We start from the raw sequence: 22736 nt of genomic DNA on the forward strand, positions 1-22736 counted from the left end.
ATCGGAGTAATACATTTATTTATTACCATTCCATAGAACCAGTCATGAGTTTGACCATGGAATAGGAGCAATAAGATAAGATAGATTATCTTCTAGGAATTCAGTGGTGAATATGACGTAGAATGTAATCTTTTGCGTATAGTCAGTGAATCAGCGAGTGTTGATAATGTCCCGAAGACGTTTTTCCCTCTCAACATTTCATGCATGGAGGACCGCCTGAGTCTATACACGGAAACTCTACATAGTCAGGGAACAGTCAGTGTCACCGGCCTCCTTAAGGCGTTATTGCTCTCAATCTTACGGAGAACCGCCCAATTGTTCTTCTATGTAGAGACGAATTCCTCTATGTAGTCAGGGAACAGTGAGTGTCACTGACATCTTGAAGGCGTTAAGCTCTCAATCTTGAGGAGAACCTCCCAATTATGTTATTCTACATAGAGGCTATGATGAAATGCCCGGTGTCGAATGCTCCGGAGAGGCCTTTCGAGCGACATATGCATCATAATTCGTAAAACACGAACCGTCACATGGATTCTGAAGCCGTGTCAGAAACATGCAGTATCATGATTTTACGGTGTTGACCATTGTTGAAAATCCACCATCAAAATTAAGTCCCCTTCTTAGTGAGGGACAATCATGTTCCGTAGTAAGCACTAGATGGTGATTTTCAGTCGATGAGAGATCAGTGGTTGAACTCAGTCTACAAAGGCATTCTCAGAATCTCCAATTTACTCCAATGACGCCATATGCGAGCAAATGTTCGTGTGGAAACCCTGGTAATGTGATAGAGCGTCATCCCGTAAGCACGGAGAGATGAGGCACTGCTGATTTGAGCAACCGAAGGTCTAGTTTTGGTCGGTTTAGGATTTACGGGTAAGGGCCCAAAAAGGAAATCCTTGTTTTTGGAACAGACGTTCGTTCGTTAATTAAGAAATAAACAAAATATAGTGATAAAAAAATTTATCTATGCGTTTTCACGAAAGCCAAAATTTTATTTTTTAAATATGTGAGATTTCACAAAAGGGAATAAACTCTCGTTTCAAAGGTGGATGCTCGTACGAGAGAAAAGTTTTTTTTTATTAGACGCGCGTCTGTTAGTAATAAAATTTTTGTCTATGAGCTTTCATGAAAAAATTTATTTTCGATATGTGAGCTTTCATAAATTTTGAAAATACACTTCTCGTTTCAAAGAGGGAGCAAAAATATATACGTATATTTTTAATGATACATGAGTTCCACGTTAAAATATATATTTTTTGTAAAATCAATGTTTTGATTCTAAACAATTGTTGAAAGTAGACAAGTATTCACGGTGAAAAAATGTCTGTTTGTGAGTTTTCATAATTGTAGAATGGACGTCTGTCCAATTTTTGAAAAACCAGTGAATGTTCACACAGTGAAAATTTATATGAAATCAAATTTTGATTTTCAGCGTAAACAATTTTTGATAAAATATTGTTTGTATGGATTTTTTGATTTGATAGTGTATGCACAAAACCAATGAGTGTTCACTCGGTGAAAATTATGTGAATTGTTCACATGATCGAAGTTTCGTGAATTGTTCATAGTTTTATGAAAATCACGTTATGGTTTTGAATAACGAATTTTGTTCGTCTTTGCAGGTTTGAAGGAGCGAACAAATTCTCGTGATTGTAATCACTACAACTAGTGAAATTGTAAATAGGTAAGAGTTGGATGGTTACCATTTTGTAGACGATGTTGTGAGCACCTTTATTCCATGATTCATTGTTTTGTTGAATCTTGCGCTTTGTATGAACGATGTGCTGAAGTAGCCACTTTGCAAGAATGACTGACTCCCATGATGATACTTCCAAAGATGGTGTTTCCAGATATGACATCTCTACGGATGCAACTTTAAGAAATGGTACTTCTGGGACCTCTAAGTGGTAGTGAGAGATCCTTCATACTGAGTTGTACTCCTGGTTGTTTCATTAGCTTTACCACATGATGATCGTATAGTGAGATCCTAGATCAATGTAGACTCCACGGAAATGAAAGAAAGTCTACGGGAGCGGAGAACCCAGAAGTAAGGACTACAGGATGTTAGCAAATGACGTGCAATCCCCAGCCGTTTCTTTGGTGAGTTGTTAGCGCTCCTTGTGTCATGACTTTTCCCTTCCCGTACAATTAGGATCACAAGACCAAGGTTTGTTATTTCTTTTCAGATTTTTGCTCCATCGATTGACGGTCTTCAACTTGTTCCCGGGCAAACAATTCAGGAATCCAGCACTGATGAAGAAGTCGATGTAAGTATCTCTTTCATGCAGGTGATCGTGGAATCTCCTTGAATGAAGTAATAATAATTGTTGTTGATGAATCCAGGAAGAAATTATCGTGGGTGAACAAGGTTTTGATGATGCTCATTCATCCTTGGACCATGGTGAGACGGAGAATTCCCAAAACCCGAAACCGCATGAAAGTAATAACACTTCTAATGATGACTCCGACAATATTGGTTCTTCGAACGGCTTAGAGACCACTCAAGTAAGTACCCATATTATATCTTCTTCATAGAAGTATAGGATATCTGATTCATGAATGAATGAATGAAGACCAATATGAATGAATGAAATTTTTTACCGAAATACGTCACCAGAAAATTCAGAACTCCGTCTTTTAGCAAAAACGCCATAAAATCTTCATCCAATGTCGGATTTTCGCGATCTACCCATGTATCCTTGTGCCCGGAAAATTTCCAAGCTTTAGAAACGAAGAATTTTGAGATTTGAACATGTTTAGGGGTCGAAATCGATGAAACAGTAAATTTCCAGGAAGTTTTCAGAAAAATTTCAGCTGGTGCGTAGTTCAAAGTTTTGGCCACATCGTTTTGCTTGTTTCTCCAATTGCTGTGAATTTTGGATATGTTGTAGAGAACATCAATACAAAGAGAATGGTATATGACCTATCCCTAGATTCTTCACCAATTGCTCCCAGTTCGTCGTCTTATACATGACAGCGTAAAATCATCTCAGACGGGCTTGTTGTAAAACACTCCTATTATGTCTTTAGACCATTCGATTGTGTCTCGAAAGGTTGGTGAAGGATTTTAATATCATTGATTCATTTGATATCAGGACCCCTTGATTGATACATGAGCATGGTGCTTGAATTGCCATCTTGTTTCTGTCAGTCGTAGAAACATCACTTCTGAAACCCTGGTCACGGGACCATCACTGAGATTGTTCTCAATAGGGGGTGATGTAATGACCATGATTGCATGTTACGATGGTAGAATTTCTTTTGTGATGAATGATCAGCACATGAGAGTCTGGTGTCACGAGTTTTGGACTGTGAAACTGATCGCCATGACCAGTGGACCGTCAGTCCCCAACATTTTGTTCAATCTCTCTTTTCGTTTTCCCTTATTCTGGCAAGACCTAGATAGATGACCCAGGTAAAAAAATTGATGTAAATACCTAGGTGGTCGAAGTTGGAGGTACCTTGATGAAGGACTAGCGAAATTACCTGGTGGACACCGATCGACTGTGGAAGTTATGAATCCCGTCTAAGAATTCCCGCTTGCATGTTGTATGCTCTGGAAGCTGTAGGAACCTCATACGATGTCGTAATTTGATCCTTGACCCCAACTTTTGAAGCTAAGAAACTGAGTTATCACATGAGAAAGGAATCACTCAATTTGGAGTTGTAGAGGCCAGCCAACGAAGCGTGCAAATTTGTAATTTGTAATCCCGTACAAATTTTTTAGATTTTGTAGACCTGACGATAAAGGCCATATCTTTCAGCTCGTATGTCCAATTGATGCGCACTTTTGGTATGTTGTAGAAGAGAAATAGACGAATACCTTTTGCTGAGGATACATTGTCCCATTCCTCACCCATTGGTACGTTTATGTAAACCCATGGCCTGAAAATGTGTTGTATCTCCTTTGTAGAGGCGATGAGAATATCTTGTATAAGACTTTGGCTTGTGCCCGTCTGTCGTGCAATCTTTTGGAAGACGCTCATGTTTTCATGTGTACACATTTCGATATGAATCATTAGGGCTTGAATAATTACGATCCATCGAGTAACACTTCAGAGAATGGATAGTTGATGAAGCCGGATGTTGTGCCTGAGACTGTTATTGATGCTGAGATCATGACTCAATTTTCTCCAGAAATTCTTGTTGATACTGGTACCATGAATGGGGTTCCTCCACATATTCTTGTTGATGTTGATACTATAGATGGAATTGCTCAAGAGACCGAGAAAGTTAGAACCATGATTATTTGACATAGTCTTGCTCCTCCATCCAGTGAGCCGTGAGGTGACTTTGTCTGGGAACTGATGTTGTTGCGGCAGATAGCAGCAGCTGACTTCATTCAATAAGATCAAGTCCCCAATGTGTTGAAGGAGTTTGTTCCATCAATGAATAATGCTTCATCTGCTCCAGAAGTATTATCATGGGATACTGAAGACTTATCGATTATAGCACTTTGATCGTGTCGGTGTTGAATTAGTGTATCACGGTCGAGATATTGTGTTGAAGCCAGAGGTGCTACTATCGAAGGTGTACTTTTTGATTGGGAGTACAATTCGAAGGCTTCTTAAATGCTTGAGCGTTGAAGCGGTGAATGTCTTAGGCTTGATCGTCTCAGCCCCGTGTATCTTCTGTTGATTCAGCATTCCATTCGATGCGATAGTGGGATTCAGCACTTGTGTGATAGACGCATTTATGTGTCTAATTTGTCCCAATTGTTTATATTGTTAGTACTCTATTTTGTACTTATTTGGTTATTTTATGTCTTTGTAGGTGTTTTTGGAGAAATAAGCTTTTGCGGCGAAATTGGCTAAAAAGTGGTTTTTGCGCTCGTGGGAGAAAATTACTATACGGACTCTCACTTTGGATAAGGGGTAACCTAATTACTAAGGGGCACCCCATTTCAGGGCATGTACTAAAGGGACACCGGAACTGGATAGGGGGAGGTCATCTTCAAAGTTTCAAAACTGGATTTTGGCGGGAAAAAAGGCAGCAGCGTCAACAGTTTTGGATCAATGATTTGAGCGACCTAGGAGGCGATTAAATGGGCAAATTTGGTACCCACGGACTCTACAAGACATAGGGGACCTGTTAGAAGCGATTAGACCCATCTAATTGGGCTGTATAAGTCAGAAAATCCACACAAAGTCAAGACAGTGCACACGGTTTCTGTTTAGGGTTTGAGATTAGTTTGAGAGATTTATGGGATATCTTGCGTGGGATATACATCAAAACAGTTGGGTAACAGTCCTAGAAGATATTTGAGACGAGAGAATAGCTAGAAACAGCCTGTAACGCACAAGAAGAAGATTATTCTTCAAACAACCCGTAAAGAATAATGGAGATTTCCAAGGGGTTTGATCGAGTTTCAAGGGGATTTAAAGCCTATAAATAGTTGGTTTTATGTCAGAGAAGGGGGATGAAGAGTTTGGGTGTCGAGCCAGAGCCAGGAGGAGCGAAGAAGAAGGAAAAACAGCAATGTTCACCTGCTGCTGCTGCTGCCATTAAAAAGCTTCAAGAACACGAAGAACAGACTCTCCAGGGCAGACTTATTTCAGCAGCGTCAACAGCATCAGCGAAGTGTCGCAGTTAGCTGCAGTTATATTCTATCGTTTCTGTTGGACGTGTTTTGTGAGTCTCAGAACCACTATTTTATAACTTTTGACTCTTTTAATCACACTTTGAACTTTGAATTAATATTTTGAGTGTGTGATTGATATGAATAGCTAAACCCCAATACTGGGATGATGGAGGAAGCCATATTTTACACATATAAAAATTATATTTAATTCTTTTATGACTTCTTGCATTTTTATTAAATGTTTTATGATTTTTTTCTTAATTGATTGTCATTTCTTTTGATGGTTTATGCTTGGTCTTAGTACTTTTGATATGCCATGCTTTCGATTTACAGTTAATCTTCTAAAAATCTACCTTGGCAAGAATTAGAGTCCCTATTTTTATGTGAGCTATAATTGTTTTGGAAATAAATATATTAATTATATGAATGATTATGGTGGAATCCTGAGTCCTAGTGTCTCTTGATCCTGTGACAATTTTGTATATATTTTTGCTTTAAAAATCTTTTCAAGTCCGAGCATCGAATCCTTATTTACCGCAATCGAATTACTACAACAAAATGGCGCCGCCGACGCGGACTTGTATATAGATTTGTTTTTAGGTTTATTATTTTATTTTATTTTTTTTACTATTATTTGTTCCTTTTTACGTTTCTTTTTGTGTCTTTGATTTACAGGTTCGAAGTGGAATACTAAGGACTTGGGAACAAAAAGCTTAAAGCTAAAAGTTAAAAGCTAAAAGAGAAGAAGAAAAAGACATAATTTTTTTTTTTAGGATTTAATTTTTATTATTATTATTTTTTTTGTATATAGCTTTTATTTATTTATTTTTAGAATTTGTAAATAGGCTTTATTTTTCATAATTTTTATAATTTTGGACTTTTTATTTGGACTTTATTCTGGACTTTGGACATTATTTTTAAAACCCTACAGAAGGGTTATAAATTAAAAAAAAAATTAAATACAAACTGTTTGCAGGGAAGGACGACGATTACTATATCGTCTCGGCCCCTCGGGTTCGCACACGTCATAGGAGTCGTGGCCCGAGTCGACGACAACGGTTCATCGCCCGTCTGGTACGGGAGGTAAGTCCAATGGAAACACCCGCGAATCTCCTGCAAGCGGGTTACTGTCTGCCTTAAGGTGATAATTGTTTGAGGACGAACCAGACTGTCTTTATTTTCCTAGTAAAGGGCAAGGCCTGGCCTAAACAAGATAAGGACTCGGATTTCATCACCGTTTCCTTCTTGCCCGCCTTAGGAAAACGAAACCAAACGCGAACCTAAGCCTAAAATTTTGAATAGAACGAGACCAATAGGGTAACGAGCTTAATAGGAAACTCGTTCGAAAAATATTGGTTGCTCTTTAAGCACATTTCAAAGTTCATGATGGTTTCTGTGAGTTGAATGCGTGACTGCGCCGCCTTGTGATAGCGGTGAGGCCTTGGGTATCAAAGCTCCACTGAGCTTCCCTCGCCTCGATTCAACTTACATTAGCTCGGATTGATTCCAGAGGGGTGTGCTCAAATTGTAACGAATTCCTTTTCGAAGGAATAGAAGCTGGTCTAGAAAACAATCTAAGTGGAGCCATCATGCTTTTTGTTTGCTAGATTCTATAGGTTTGATTTGGTCGAGTCGGACTTGTTTGTGATTGCGTAGAATTCCCCTGCAATTAAGAATGTCGAACTGGTATGATAGAAGCCAATACAATGAATATCGACCTGAATTTGAATATGGACATCATCAGTATTATGACCATAGTGAGAATAGTGACCGGGGACGCCAACCTTTTCAAGGTTATGGTTCATACCATGGTGAGCCCAATTACTATCCGCACGCGCATCAGTCATACGAGCAAGAAGATTATAATACTAGTTCTTCGTCTTTAGAGGATACAATCAAACTATTGAAAAGTAGTCCTTATTATGATCCTTCAGTTCCTATTCCTTCTCTAGAAGAGACTCTCAGGAATTTAGCTGAGTCATCACGTCAGTTAGCTGAATCGACGTATAAATTAGATGAGGTGAATAATGTAGTTATGGACGAAAGAACTGCAACAACAACTGAATCTGTAGAAGATATCCTCAATATATTAACTCAAAACTTAGATCCTACACTAAGGGAACTTTCTTTGGAAGAGACCCTTGAGAGGATAGCTGAGTCGACACGTAGACTTGAGTTAGAGACGAACGAAAGTATTGCTCGAAATAACTTGAATTGCCAATATAGTGTATCCAATAATACCCTTGAGAATGAAGATAGTTTTTCACATAATCAAGATAACGAGGTTATAATTGGTAAAACTACTTATTTAGATAAGGTTCAATCATCTTCGTACTATTATGATGATGAGGATAGTAGTGATGAAGAATCTGAAATATGTAGGCATAGTGATCAGGAATCTAGTAATCCAATTGAGCTTTATAGTGATTATATTATTTCTACTTCAAATCCAAATAATTTTTATGATTATTCACCTATTCAAGAGGACGAGGATTTGATTAGGAATACCACCGTTTTAGACGATGTAGTATTTCCTTTTGATTACGAAGCCGATAGTGGTTTAGAGGAACGGGTTTATTCTGAAAATGTAGTCTAGCGACTTAGAAACAATAGTCTTGGAAGAAGAAGATAGACCCGCAGAGATGAGTAAAGATGCACTACCTGATAATAACTTAGAAGAATCTCTTGTAAGGACTTGATCTGAAGATACGGAAATTCAAGAAAAATTAGAGGTCTATCTAGAGAAACTGAAAACTCTAAGTTTGGGGGTGATTATCACTTCCCTAGTGCCTTACCTTTAACTCTCAGAAAGTCCCCACACTTAGGACTTGACATCAATGCCTCAACCATTTTACAAGATTACTTTCATACTCGTTTTCCTGAACCTAGTGATGTCCATAAGGAAGTTCAGTTGTTAGAAACCCATCCTCTGGTTGATGAGGTTAGACCAGGCTATGATACTAAGATCGACTTTGTTTTCCCACCAAATATTTTTCAAACAATTGTGGGAACGTATAAATTTCAAATGTGTCAATTATTAAGTTCTGAGACTAAACCTAATTACTTTAGGATATTAGAATCGACACATTTTCTTAAGAATGACCACTACTCTCACTGTGGTCAATTATGTAAGTCAAACCTGATTGACTTAGAGGATCCTCAATTATTTAGGTTATTATTTTGTGCTTCTAAGTTCTTATTTAAGTACTTACAGACTCTAGGACCTAATAATTCGGATCTCAATTTTGAGGAGTTGCAGCCTAAAGAAATATATTTAGACCCTTTTATAGAACCTGAACCACAATTAGATATAGATATCTTAATCAGGAAACTAGGTAAGGGCATGCTAGTCTTGTACATTTTCTTGGTTCACTGCAGTTTCCTTTTGTCAGCTCTTTTTGGTGTTAAAGACCCACAGTTATTCCGGCTACTGTTATACGGTTCGAGTTGACTAATACTTTTCTTAGTCTGGCTGAAGACTTTAAACTTAGCACTTCTTGGGAGGTAACCCAATCTCATGCAACCAGGTAATATCCTTCCGTAACTCTTTCATTTCAAATGGTAACAGTTTCTCCTTGTTCATGCTTTTAATTTCATCTTTAGAACATTGAGGACAATGTTAGGTTTAAGTTTGGGGGTATGGGAGAAACTTTTTAGTATGAATAAATAAACTCCAGAGCTTAGAAATTTATGCCTATTGAGGATTGCACTAACTAATCTAAGTGGATGGAAGCATTTTGATTGTAGGAGTTTGAGGAACCAATCTGATTAGATGGAAACATCTAAAGAGTCTATTCATAAAAGCACAGAGCTCAGGTGTTAGAAATAACATGATAGTTTCACCATATCTCGTTGAGTCCTTTTCACTTCTATTTTTATTTTATTTTTTTTTAAACTATGTTTCTCTAAGTGATAGGTGGGGCCCACGATTCAAGTTGTTACCAATGCTAGGGTGAATTAGAGTGATTGAGATACCATGAAAAAAAAAAAAAAGTTGAAAAAAAAAAGATGAAAAAAAAAAAAGATGAAAAAAAATGGTAGTTACCAAAAAGTAAAAAAAAAAAAAAAAAAAAAAAATTGAGACCAGACCATTTGACCAAAAGGAATAAATTCAATAAAGTCGACCACTGGTACCCTTGTATATGCCAGTTGTGTTGACCTAGAGTTAGGTTATCGACCACTGGTACCCTTGTATATGCAGTGTGTTGATATTAGTCAGACTAGTATCTCAATCCATTAGGATAGGTTCATTTTGGCGGAGGCCTTCAGACAGATATGGGAAACGTCGTTCACTTAGTAAACATCAAAACCATCTATGTTTTCTATATCCATCTTCTTGATCTATCCATGTGATTAGTTTAGACTCCGAATATGATGTCCATAGTGCAACTATCTGAGTAGAGCTCTGTCACTTTATATGAATTTTAGTATGCTTGAGTGCAAACTCGTGTACATCAATTGGAATTTCGCATCAGGGTACTTCTTCCTGTAGTCAATAAGTATGCCAACCAAGGAGATTCTTTAGTGCCTTCCAAGGTTCTGCGTAGATAGCTAAGCTCTGGAGTATTAAGGTTTTGTGGGTACACCTCTGGTAAACCCCCCGGAGACAACACTCCGCCACTAGGGCCACCTAGTGGTTTAACGGCTTACTGCACGTGCTAAGTGTAGTCATTTTATTTTAGATTAGATTTGCTCGAGGACTAGCAAATAATAAGTTTGGGGGTATTTGATAGACGCATTTATGTGTCTAATTTGTCCCAATTGTTTATATTGTTAGTACTCTATTTTGTACTTATTTGGTTATTTTATGTCTTTGTAGGTGTTTTTGGAGAAATAAGCTTTTGCGGCGAAATTGGCTAAAAAGTGGTTTTTGCGCTCGTGGGAGAAATTACTATACGGACTCTCACTTTGGATAAGGGGTAACCTAATTACTAAGGGGCACCCCATTTCAGGGCATGTACTAAAGGGACACCGGAACTGGATAGGGGGAGGTCATCTTCAAAGTTTCAAAACTGGATTTTGGCGGGAAAAAAGGCAGCAGCGTCAACAGTTTTGGATCAATGATTTGAGCGACCTAGGAGGCGATTAAATGGGCAAATTTGGTACCCACGGACTCTACAAGACATAGGGACCTGTTAGAAGCGATTAGACCCATCTAATTGGGCTGGATAAGTCAGAAAATCCACACAAAGTCAAGACAGTGCACACGGTTTCTGTTTAGGGTTTGAGATTAGTTTGAGAGATTTATGGGATATCTTGCGTGGGATATACATCAAAACAGTTGGGTAAAAGTCCTAGAAGATATTTGAGACGAGAGAATAGCTAGAAACAGCCTGTAACGCACAAGAAGAAGATTATTCTTCAAACAACCCGTAAAGAATAATGGAGATTTCCAAGGGGTTTGATCGAGTTTCAAGGGGATTTAAAGCCTATAAATAGTTGGTTTTATGTCAGAGAAGGGGGATGAAGAGTTTGGGGTCGAGCCAGAGCCAGGAGGAGCGAAGAAGAAGGAAAAACAGCAATGTTCACCTGCTGCTGCTGCTGCCATTAAAAAGCTTCAAGAACACGAAGAACAGACTCTCCAGGGCAGACTTATTTTCAGCAGCGTCAACAGCATCAGCGAAGTGTCGCAGTTAGCTGCAGTTATATTCTATCGTTTCTGTTGGACGTGTTTTGTGAGTCTCAGAACCACTATTTTATAACTTTTGACTCTTTTAATCACACTTTGAACTTTGAATTAATATTTTGAGTGTGTGATTGATATGAATAGCTAAACCCCAATACTGGGATGATGGAGGAAGCCATATTTTACACATATAAAAATTATATTTAATTCTTTTATGACTTCTTGCATTTTTATTAAATGTTTTATGATTTTTTTCTTAATTGATTGTCATTTCTTTTGATGGTTTATGCTTGGTCTTAGTACTTTTGATATGCCATGCTTTCGATTTACAGTTAATCTTCTAAAAATCTACCTTGGCAAGAATTAGAGTCCCTATTTTTATGTGAGCTATAATTGTTTTGGAAATAAATATATTAATTATATGAATGATTATGGTGGAATCCTGAGTCCTAGTGTCTCTTGATCCTGTGACAATTTTGTATATATTTTTGCTTTAAAAATCTTTTCAAGTCCGAGCATCGAATCCTTATTTACCGCAATCGAATTACTACAACATTGTGCTGACACCAGAGCTTTCTGATTTTGTGGCACTCGTGGACAATCCTGCAAGGCTATGGAGAAATTCCCAAAGTGTTCTTTGCCGTGCTTCGGTCATCTCCTAGTAATGAATGTCTCAGTGAGATGCTCGATTCGAAGAGGTGTCATATTCAACCACTTGGTAAAATATTGCTGAGGTGAAATTACCCACTCACAGCGTCTTGCAATAACAGAGATGCTAGCAGAATTGAGTCCCTATGCTAGAATAACATGTGAGGATATATGAGGAATGAGACTTTCCTGAATGTGAACCTCTTGATGAATATCTATGCATCTTTTGCAGGTTCTTGCTTCAACCTCGTCAGAGTTCGAAATTCCTTCAAATGCTTTGACGACGGAATGTCCGCCAAATCTTCTGGATCAGAACTTTCTTCGTTGGAGAGATGTGCAACCAAATGTGCTTTCTAAGTACCCATCTTTTCAATGTGAATCCAACCTCGTTTGAAGAACGTGTGGATCTTCCTGATTATGTGAAACTTGGTTTCGGTCCAGGTTGAACTTATGCTGACTTTGAGAGTGATATAGCCATAAGTATTTCTGAGTGTTCCTTGAAGGTCCCTGATTGAGATAGGATCACGAGTAGCTTCTTTTTGAGTGATGCATGCGGCTCTGAAGATTTTTCAGTGGAATGATGTTGATGGCGGTGTCAGCATCGATCAACATTCTTCCAAATTTATTTCCTCTGAGATGGACTATGGTAAGCAGTCCCAGTCGTGCATCTCCTTGTCTGTGGATGAAGGTTCGAGGAGTATTTCCGGGATGGACAGACTCTGATACAATGTAATTCGGTGTTGTGAACATATTTTTTCTTTGTGCCTTATACAGATAGAGAAATTTCACAGATATGCTCTATCAACGATTGAACTGCTTCTTTGACTGGTTGTTCAGAGAGTGTAAAGGTTCTGATTAGGAGAGAATTTGTGTGTACTCCTTCAGTCCCCAGTTGAAGCTATTGTGGATCAACCTTCTCTTTGAAGACGTGCTTCAAAATGTTGTAGTTACTTGTTGGATGATTGAGGAATCTATGAAGGTGACAGTACCTGGGATTCTCCATTTTTCTTCAATTGGATCTCTCTGATGAACGAAAATTTTATTGCACCATGTTGAACCTAGACTTCCAGTAACTCGATCACTCATTCGATGAGAAGAGGGAAGTTTGAATCTGTCTGATCATTTCCTCGTTTGTTGATGCAAGGTTGAGGTTGTGCATTTCAGGATTGGTTGCGCTTTCTGTGCACTTTCGAAGGATCTTGAGATATTGGAGAAGTATGCTTCTGTTGTGGTGCTTCGGATTTCCTTTTGCTTCCTTCAGCGACAACATTCATGGAAGGTTGGAGGTTGTATTTTCTGTTGAAGAGACGCTAAGTATCACGAGGTTCTCAGTTTAGGTATTTCTCTTTCCAGTAAAGCATGCGCGGTAGTTGCTGATCGCTTGGCTTCTTCATGAAGTTCTGAGAAAGTCTGGAATCGCAGATTCTCCAGCAAGGCTCTATAGATTGGGATCATTCCATTGTGTTCATGCTCTCCTAGTGCCTCCATGAATTTACAAACGTGTTCTCGAGAGTTCCATGTGCGTCAATGTTCTTCGCGTTCTTCTTCTTCAGCAGCAGCAACAGCAGAAACAGAGTTTGGTAAAGATCTGATTTCTTCTTCTCTGGCTCTCCTTAGGTTCCCAAACTCTCGACACCTCTTCTATATGACCCAAGACATCTATTTATATCAAAAATACCGATTAAATCTCTCCCAAATCTTCCAAAATCTATTTCCTTCTCTTCACGGCCAAGTTGCGGAAATTTCTTGTTTTAGAATTTCTACGCGTTTCTGAGCTTTCCTTTTTATTCTAAACTCTTCCTTAGATAGATACAAATCTTTGGGAAGGTTTACAGCGCTTTAATCTCTCTAAAATTCCCTAAAACAGGTCACACACGTGACTTTCCATATTTTCTGTTATGAGAAAAATCCGTCGATTGAGCCCAGTCTAATCGATTTAAACACCCATATCAGATTCCTAGACCCATAAGGAGTCTATCCTATGAAAATCAGAGGTTTAATCGACCTCAACCTCCTCCAAATCATGATTGCCAAAATTGTTCTTCACTGCACTATTTTCCCGCCAAAACCTGGTTTTTGAAATGTTGAAGATGGTTGCCCTTATCCAGAGTAGGGGTGTGATTAGCAACTTTCTGGAAATGGGATTCCCCTTAGTAATTAGGTTACCCCTTATCCAAAGTGAGAGTCCGAATAGCAAATGTCCTCCGGGTGCTTTCCGACAACTTTTCGAGCCAATTTTTTCCAAAAATGTTTATTGGCCAAAAATACCTACAAATAAATAAAACACCATAATAAGTACAGAAATGAGCCCTAACAATATATATAATCGAGACAAATCGGACACAAAAATGTGTCTATCAAATACCCCCAAACCTATTATTTGCTAGTCCTCGAGCAAAAATAAAATAGAAATAAAATCCTGACTCACTGTCGCAGGCATCGTCGATTGCATTTAGCGTATGCAATAAGCCTTTAAACCCGTAGGTGTCCTTAGTGGCGGAGTGTTGCCTCCGGAGGCCTTACCAGAGGTATACCCACAAAACCTTTATACTCCAGACCCTAGCTATCTACACAGAACCTTGGAAGGCACTAAAGAATCTCCTTGGTTGGCATACTTATTGACTACAGGAGGAAGTACCCTGATGTGAAATTCCAATTGTTGTACACGATTTTGCACTCAAGCATACTAAAATTCATATGAAGTGACAGAGCTCTACTCTGATAGTCGCACTATGGACATCAATATCCGGAGTCAAAACTAATCACGTGGATAGATCAAGAAGATGGATATAGAAAAACATATATGGTTTTGATGTTTACTAGGTGAACAGTGTTTTTCATATCTGTCTGAAGGCCTCCGCCAAAATGAACCTATCCTAATGGACTGAGATACCGGTCTGACTAATATCAGCACACTGGCATATACAAGGGTACCAGTGGTCGACTTTATTGAATTTATTCCAGTTGGTCTGATGTTCTGGTCTCTTTTTTTATCTTTTTCTTCTTTTTTTTTTGTATCTCAATCACTCTGATTCACCCTAGCATTGGTAACAACTTGAATCGTGAGCCCCACCTAATCACTTAGAGAAACATAGTTTAAAAACAAAACAAAATAAAAACAGAAGTGAAAAGGACTCAACGAGATATGGTGAAACTATCATGTTATTTCTAACACCTGAGCTCTGTGCTTTTATGAATAGACTCTTTAGATGTTGCCATCTAGTCAGATTGGTTCATCAACTCCTACAACCAAAATGCTTCCATCCACTTAGATTGGTTAGTGCCATCCTTAATAGGGATAAATTTCTAGGCTCTGGAGTTTATTTATTGCAACGAAAAGGTAACAAAAAGTTCTACCCCACCCCAAACTTAAATCTAACATTGTCCTCAATGTTTCTAATCAAAGAACAGTACCAAAAATATAAGTAACATGAGGAAATAGTAAAGAGAGAAGTCGGAAAGATAGTACCTGGGTGAAGTGTAACCAAAAACCTACAAAAATATTATACAACATACAAAATCGCCTCGATGGTCAATCAAGGTAAACAGGGTCCTCCAGAGGGACCTCCTCAACATCACCTGTAGGAAAAGGCTCTAAAAAGGGCTTCAATCGCTGACCGTTAACCTTCGAAGAACTACTACCATCTGGTGTCTCAATCTCAACAGCGCCATGAGGAAAAACAGTACGGACCACAAAAGGACCGGTCCACCGAGAGCGCAACTTCCCGGGGAATAGATGCAAACGAGTGTCATACAGAAGAACTTTTTGACCTGGAGAAAATGACTTTCGTAAAATATTCCTATCATGCACAAGTTTCATTTTGTTCTTATACTCCTTAGCACTATCGTATGCATCTCTACGAATCTCGTCCAACTCATTGAGCTGGAGCTTTCTTTGAGCTCCTGCCTTGTCAAGTGAAAAGTTTAAGTTCTTAATAGCCCAATAGGCTCGATGCTCTAACTCAACAGGCAGGTGACATGCCTTTCCAAACACTAAACGATAAGGTGACATTCCAATGGGTGTCTTAAACGCAGTACGGTAAGCCCATAAGGCATCAGTAAGCCTCGACGACCAGTCTTTCCTATTTGGATTAACTGTTTTCTCTAGAATACGTTTAATTTCCCTATTGGAAACCTCTACCTGACCACTAGTCTGAGGGTGATATGGGGTTGCTACTTTATGGGTAATACCGTATTGTTTCATTAAAAGAGAAACGGTCTATTACAAAAGTGTGAACCTCCATCACTAATTATAGCTCGCGGCGTACCAAAACGTGTAAGTATATTCTCTTTCAAAAACTGGACTACGACCCTGTGGTCATTCGTTTTACACGGAACCGCCTCAACCCACTTAGACACATAGTCTACAGCGACAAGTATGTAAAGATAACCAAACGAAATAGGAAATGGACCCATAAAATCAATGCCCCACACATCAAAGACCTCAATCACTAAAATAGGGTTCAAAGGCATCATATTTCTACGGGAAATGGTTCCTAACTTCTGGCAACGCTCACAAGAAACACAATGACTATGGGAATCTTTAAACAACGAAGGCCAGTAAAATCCACACTGCAAAATCTTAGCAGCAGTCTTCTTAGCACTAAAATGACCCCCACATGCATGTTCATGACAAAAGGAGATAATACTAGACTGGTCACTCTCAGATACACATCTCCTAATAATCTGGTCCGGACAATACTTAAACAGATAAGGATCGTCCCAAAAGAAATGCTTAACCTCGGCTAAAAACCTAGAACGATCTTGCTTACCCCAATGTTGAGGGGTTCGACCAGTAACAAGATAATTCACTATATTTGCATACCAAGGTGATTGGGAAACAGAGAACAATTGTTCATCAGGAAAGCTATCCCTTATAGGAAGGGAATCACTAGGGGAACTAACAACTAGCCTAGACAAGTGGTCTGCTACTACATTTTCTGCACCCTTTTTGTCTCTAATGTCTGGGGAAAATTCCTGTAACAATAGGATCCATCTAATCAATCTAGGTTTGGTATCCTTCTTAGATAAAAGGTATTTCAAAGCAGCATGATCTGTATAGATTATGATCTTAGAACCTAATAGGTAGGACCTAAACTTATCCAAGGCAAACACGATGGCTAAAAGTTCCTTCTCGGTAGTTGTGTAGTTCATTTGGGCATCATTCAGAGTTTTGCTAGCATAATAAATCACATGAAGTAATTTGTTTTCTCGTTGTCCTAAAACGACGCCTATAGCATAATCTGAAGAATCACACATAATCTCAAAGGGTAGGTTCCAGTTAGGTGCCTGGACTATCGGGGCAGTAGTGAGTAAAGTTTTAAGCTTCTCAAAAGCCTCTAAACAAGCATCATCAAAGACAAACTTAACATCTTTTGCAAGCAAATTGCAAAGAGGTCTAGAAATCAAGCTAAAATCCTTAATGAATCGACGGTAAAAACCTGCATGCCCTAGGAATGACCTAATATCTTTTACGGTTTTTGGGACCTGTAAAGTCTTAATAAGGTCAACTTTGGCTTTGTCTACCTCTATACCCTTTGAAGAGACGATGTGCCCTAATACATTCCTGATTTAACCATGAAATGGCATTTTTCCCAATTAAGCACTAAATTTTTTTCCTTACACCTAGTCAACACTAATGTCAAATGATGCAAGCACTCATCGAAAGATGAACCAAACACTGAAAAATCATCCATAAAGACCTCTAAGAACCGTTCTACCATATCAGAAAATATGCTCATCATACAACGCTGAAAAGTTGCAGGGGCATTACATAGCCCGAAAGGCATGCGTCTATACGCAAAGGTACCAAAGGGACAGGTAAAAGTGGTTTTCTCTTGGTCTTCTGGGGCAATAACGATCTGATTATAACCGGAGTAGCCATCTAAGAAGCAATAGTGACTATGTCCAGCTAATCGCTCTAGCATTTGGTATAAAAGGAAGGGGAAAGTGATCCTTCCTTGTGACCTTGTTCAATTTCCTATAGTCAATACACACACGCCATCCCGTGGTCACTCGGGTTGGGATTAATTCATTATTATCATTCTGGACTACAGTGATACCTGATTTCTTGGGGACAACCTGAACAGGGCTGACCCACTTACTGTCTGAAATTGGGTAAATAATACCCGCATCTAACAACTTAAGCACCTCTTTTCGAACTACCTCTTTCATGTTAGGGTTCAGTCGACGTTGCATCTCCCTAGAAGGTTTGGAGTCTTCCTCTAAATGAATCTGATGCATACACACAGTAGGACTTATACCCTTAATGTCTGCTATAGTCCACCCTAAAGCTTCCTTATTGTCTTGAAGTACATTTACTAGCCTACTTTCCTGATCACTATCCAAATTGGAAGCTACAATCACAGGTAAAGTCTCAGATGGGCCTAAAAACACATACTTTAGAGTATCGGGTAGTGGTTTAAGGTCCAACTTTGGGGGCTCTTCTAAAGAAGGAATTAGGGTAGTCTCAGAAACTGGTAACGGTTCGAACCTAGCTTTCCATCTATCAGTGTCTAACACAGGGGTAGAATCTAATAGAGCATTCACCTGTTCAATAGTGCTATCGTCGTCAAAATCTAAACCAAAATGGGATAGACAACTTTCTAATGGGTCTTCAGACAAGATGTTTGGTAATGACTCCTGAACTAAGGCTTCTATCATGTTCACCTCCTCAACACATGTGTCATCTAGCTCATGAGGTTGCTTACTGACATTAAAAATGTTCATCTCCATAGTCATATTACCAAAAGATAAACTCATCACACCATTTCGACAGTTAATGATCGCATTAGACGTAGCTAAAAATGGGCGACCTAAAATCACAGGTATCTGGTTCTCTGGGTCAGGGACAGGTTGGGTATCTAGGACCACGAAATCCACTGGATAAATAAACTTGTCGACCTCAATAAGAACATCCTCGATAACACCTCGAGGGATTTTAACAGACCTATCAGCTAACTGCAGTGTCATCTGAGTAGGTTTCATTTCACCAAGTCCTAGCTGTAAGTATACATGGAATGGCAGTAAGTTCACACTGGCTCCTAAGTCAAGTAAAGCTTTTTCTACCCGGAAGTTACCTATTGTGCAAGCAATGGTAGGAGAACCTGGGTCTTTGTACTTTGGAGTTGTGGTGTTCTGAATGATTGAACTTACGTGACTAGCTAAAAAGGCTTTCTTATGGACGCTAAGTTTTCGCTTTCGCGTACACATATCCTTAAGGAACTTGGCATAAGCAGGAATTTGCCTAATTGCATCTAATAAGGGAAGGTTTATGGTAACTTGCTTAAAAACCTCCACTATGTCATTAAAGTTCGATTCCTTCTTTGTTGGTACTAATAGCTGAGGAAATGGGGCTCTAGGCCTAAAATCAGACCTTTCAGGAACCGAATTCACATCATCAGAAACTTTATCAGTCTCTTCAGCTACTGGTCCTGAGAGGTGAGATCCTGAGGGGTGAACTACAGTATGTTCACTATCGGGCATGGTTACCTTATTGTCTACAACTCTACCACTTCTAAGGGTTCTAACAACATTCAATTGATTCGATGGTTTTGCACCTAATTCATGAACTCCTCTAGGGTTGGGTTGTGTTTGACTAGGAAACTTACCTTTTTCTCTCAAAGAATCACTTATCATACCAACCTGGGTTTTAACTCGGAAATAGCCTGACTATTTTCTTGTCCATCTTGTTACTAGCTTGTAGACTCTGTTCTACGGATAACTGGAATTTTGCAGTTTGCTGAGTTAACAAGGCGAGAGATTCCTCTAAACTTAGGATTTTTTATCTGACTGATTCTGAAACTGAGCTAGTCCTGAAGGATTCTTAGTATAGCCAAAACCTGGGGGAGCATTAGAATTACTAAACTGACCTTGACTTTGGCCCTTAGACCACGAAAGGTTCGGATGGTTTCTCCAACCAGGATTATAGGTTTCTGAATATGGGTCAATCTTTTGACGGTTATCAAATCTAGTGTTATTATAAAGAGCATTGGCCTGCTCTTCAATATTCTGGCCTTCCCAAAAAGGCTCCACTCTACCACTAGTCTGGCCCACTTCTAAGGCTTCTAACCTTTTTGCTATAGCAGCAATTTTGGCATCTGATTCATAGCCTCCTTCTACCCTATTAACGTTTCCTCTACTTAAAAGAATTGTTTTCTGGGGTGCCCTACTATTTTCCCATTGCTGGGTTTTTTCGGCGATTTCATTAAAAAATTCCATCGCCGCATCAACAGTTTGGTTTTCAAATCCACCAGTGCATAGAGACTCAACCATGGTCGTTGTGGAATAATCTAAACCCTCATAAAGGATCTGAACTAGCCTAACCTTTTCTAAACCATGATGAGGACACTGGGATATAAATCATTGAACCTTTCCAAATACCTATATAAAGATTCTCCCTCTTGTTGTGAAAATGTGCATATTTGCGTCCTAATAGACGATGTTTTTGCCTAGGGAAAAACTTATTGAAAAAGGCAGATGTAAGTTGTTCATATGTCTCAATTGACTCGGAGTCCAAACTATAACAGCCACGACTTGGCCTTATCTTTCAGGGAAAATGGGAATAACCTAAGTTTCAAAGCATCATCATCTAAGCCTCTAATTCTTAGAGTACTACAAATTTCCTCAAAATCCCTAACATGGTAATAAGGGTTTTCATTTTCTTTCCCTAAAAAGATTGGGAGCATCTGTAAGGTCCCAGGTTTCAGTTCATAGGGTGCCTCCGTTTCAGCTAACTTAATACACGAAGGACGGGTAGTCCTAGTTGGATTCAACAAAGCTTTCAAAGTTGCCATTTCTGGCGCTATCGGAGCAACAGGATTCTCTCCTCAGTCAAAGAACGTTCAAAAACAGACTCTTCAAAAGCCGGACTTTCTAGATTAAGGTAATCGAGACGCTTCGAACTACTAGGTTTCTCTTTAACAAATCTACCTAGTGCGTCTCTTTTACGTTCAGGCATACAATAGAATTTTCTAAATTGGAAGGGTAAGCAAACACAGATCAAGGCCGACTCAACCAAATCAAACCTATTGATTTCTAGCAAACAAAAAGCATGATGGCTCCACTTAGATTGTTTCTAGACCAGCTTCTAATCCTTCGAACGGGAATTCGTTACAATTTAAGCAAACCCCTCTGGAATCAATCCGAGTTAACGTAAGTTGAATAGAGGCGAGGGAAGCTCGGTGGAGCTTTGATACCCAAGGCCTCACCGGTATTACAAGGCGGCGCAGTCACGCATTCAACTTACAGAAACCGTCAAGAACTTCGAAGTATGCTTAAAAGAGTAACCAATATTTTTCGAATGACTTTCCTGTTAAGCTCGTTACCCTATCGGTCTCGTTCTAGTCAAAATTTTAGGCTTAGGTTCGCGTAGGTTACGTGTTCCTAAAGCGGGCAAGAAGAGAACGGTGATGAAATCCGAACCCTTATCTTGTATGGCCAGGCCTTGCCCTTTACTAGAAAAATAAATGTCCGTATTCAGTCCTCAACATATATGCATACGAAGGAGTCCAGTAACTCGCTGACAGGGGATTCGCGAGTGTTTAGAATCTTACCTCCCGTTCCAGACGGGGGATGAATCGGTTGTAGTCGACTCGGGCCACTGACTCCGATGTCTAGTGTACGAACCCAAGGTGCAGAGACAATATCGTAATTGTCCTCCTTCTCTGCAAACAGTTTATATTTAAAGTACCCTTCCGTAGGGTAATAAAAAAAAATGTCCCAAAGTCCAAAAGTCCAAAAAAATAAAGAAAAATTACAAAAATAATAAACCCTAATACAGTTTTTTTTTTAAATAAAATAAACAAACCCTAAACTAAAATTGTCTAAAATAAAATTGTCTTCTTTTCTGTTCTTTTTGCTTTAATCTTTAGCTCCAAGTCTTTATGAAATCACCAAACTCCTTGGCTCAATTTTCTTTATGATCCAGAACCTGTAGACACAAGATAAATACCCAAAAACATAAAAAAGCAAAAAAATAATAAAAAAATAAATCTAAAACCCTAAAAACAAGTCCGCGTCGGCGGCGCCAAAAATTGATGTGATTTGTAGATAATGGTAAAAGTGGTTCGATTCTCAGACTTGTGAAGGATATTAATTAGACTTAAATTCTAATATTAAAATAGAAAACTCACTAAAAATTATAGAAAACTCAATCAAAGATGATATCAATACTAAAAGAAACACTGAGGCTAAGATTCCACTATTTTCCAAGTTCAAAGTGATCAAACCAATACTTATATTTATGCAATTTTCTTGTTTAATTTGATTCTAAAATATTGCAACAAGTAGATTTTCAAAAGTAATAATTGTAAATGCCAAGTATGAAGCATCAAAAGTCTTAAAACTAAGCATACTCCATCAAAATAGATCACAATCACTCAAATAAAAATCATATTCAATAATAGTTCAAGGAAAATAATCATATAATTATTGCAAATAAAAAGATAAAATAGAATATACCACTTTTTGTTGGAAAAATAGCTTCCTCTATCGCCTCAGCAATGGGGTTTAGCTCCTCATATTAATCATGATCTCAAAATATGTGTTTGTTGCTCAAAAGATGATTAAAAGAGTGAAAAGTAATAACACAGACTGTTTGCAACAGTGTATTGGTGTTGCAAAACAGCTGTGACAATGGAACTGTTACAGAAAAACTTTGCTTTGTCGCTGACTTTAAGACCCTAGAATACGACTGCCCTGCATAGCTTAATGTTCTTCAGTTGTTAAACAACGACACTGTTCTGCGACTGTTTCATGTGCGTCAATGTTCTTCGCGTTCTTCTTCTTCAGCAGCAGCAGCAGCAGAAACAGAGTTTGGTAAAGCTCTGATTTCTTCTTCTCTGGCTCTCCTTAGGTTCCCAAACTCTTGACACCTCTTCT

The 22736-nt window shown here is 38.7% G+C and overlaps 1 pseudogene; it reads right to left on the bottom strand.

Moving 5' to 3' along the window:
* Positions 1–22736, bottom strand: part of LOC113334942 — a 195545-nt pseudogene that overhangs the window by 82633 nt on the left and 90176 nt on the right.

This window comes from Papaver somniferum, unplaced genomic scaffold (assembly GCF_003573695.1).
Source record: "Papaver somniferum cultivar HN1 unplaced genomic scaffold, ASM357369v1 unplaced-scaffold_137, whole genome shotgun sequence".
NCBI classification, from domain to species: Eukaryota; Viridiplantae; Streptophyta; class Magnoliopsida; order Ranunculales; family Papaveraceae; genus Papaver; species Papaver somniferum.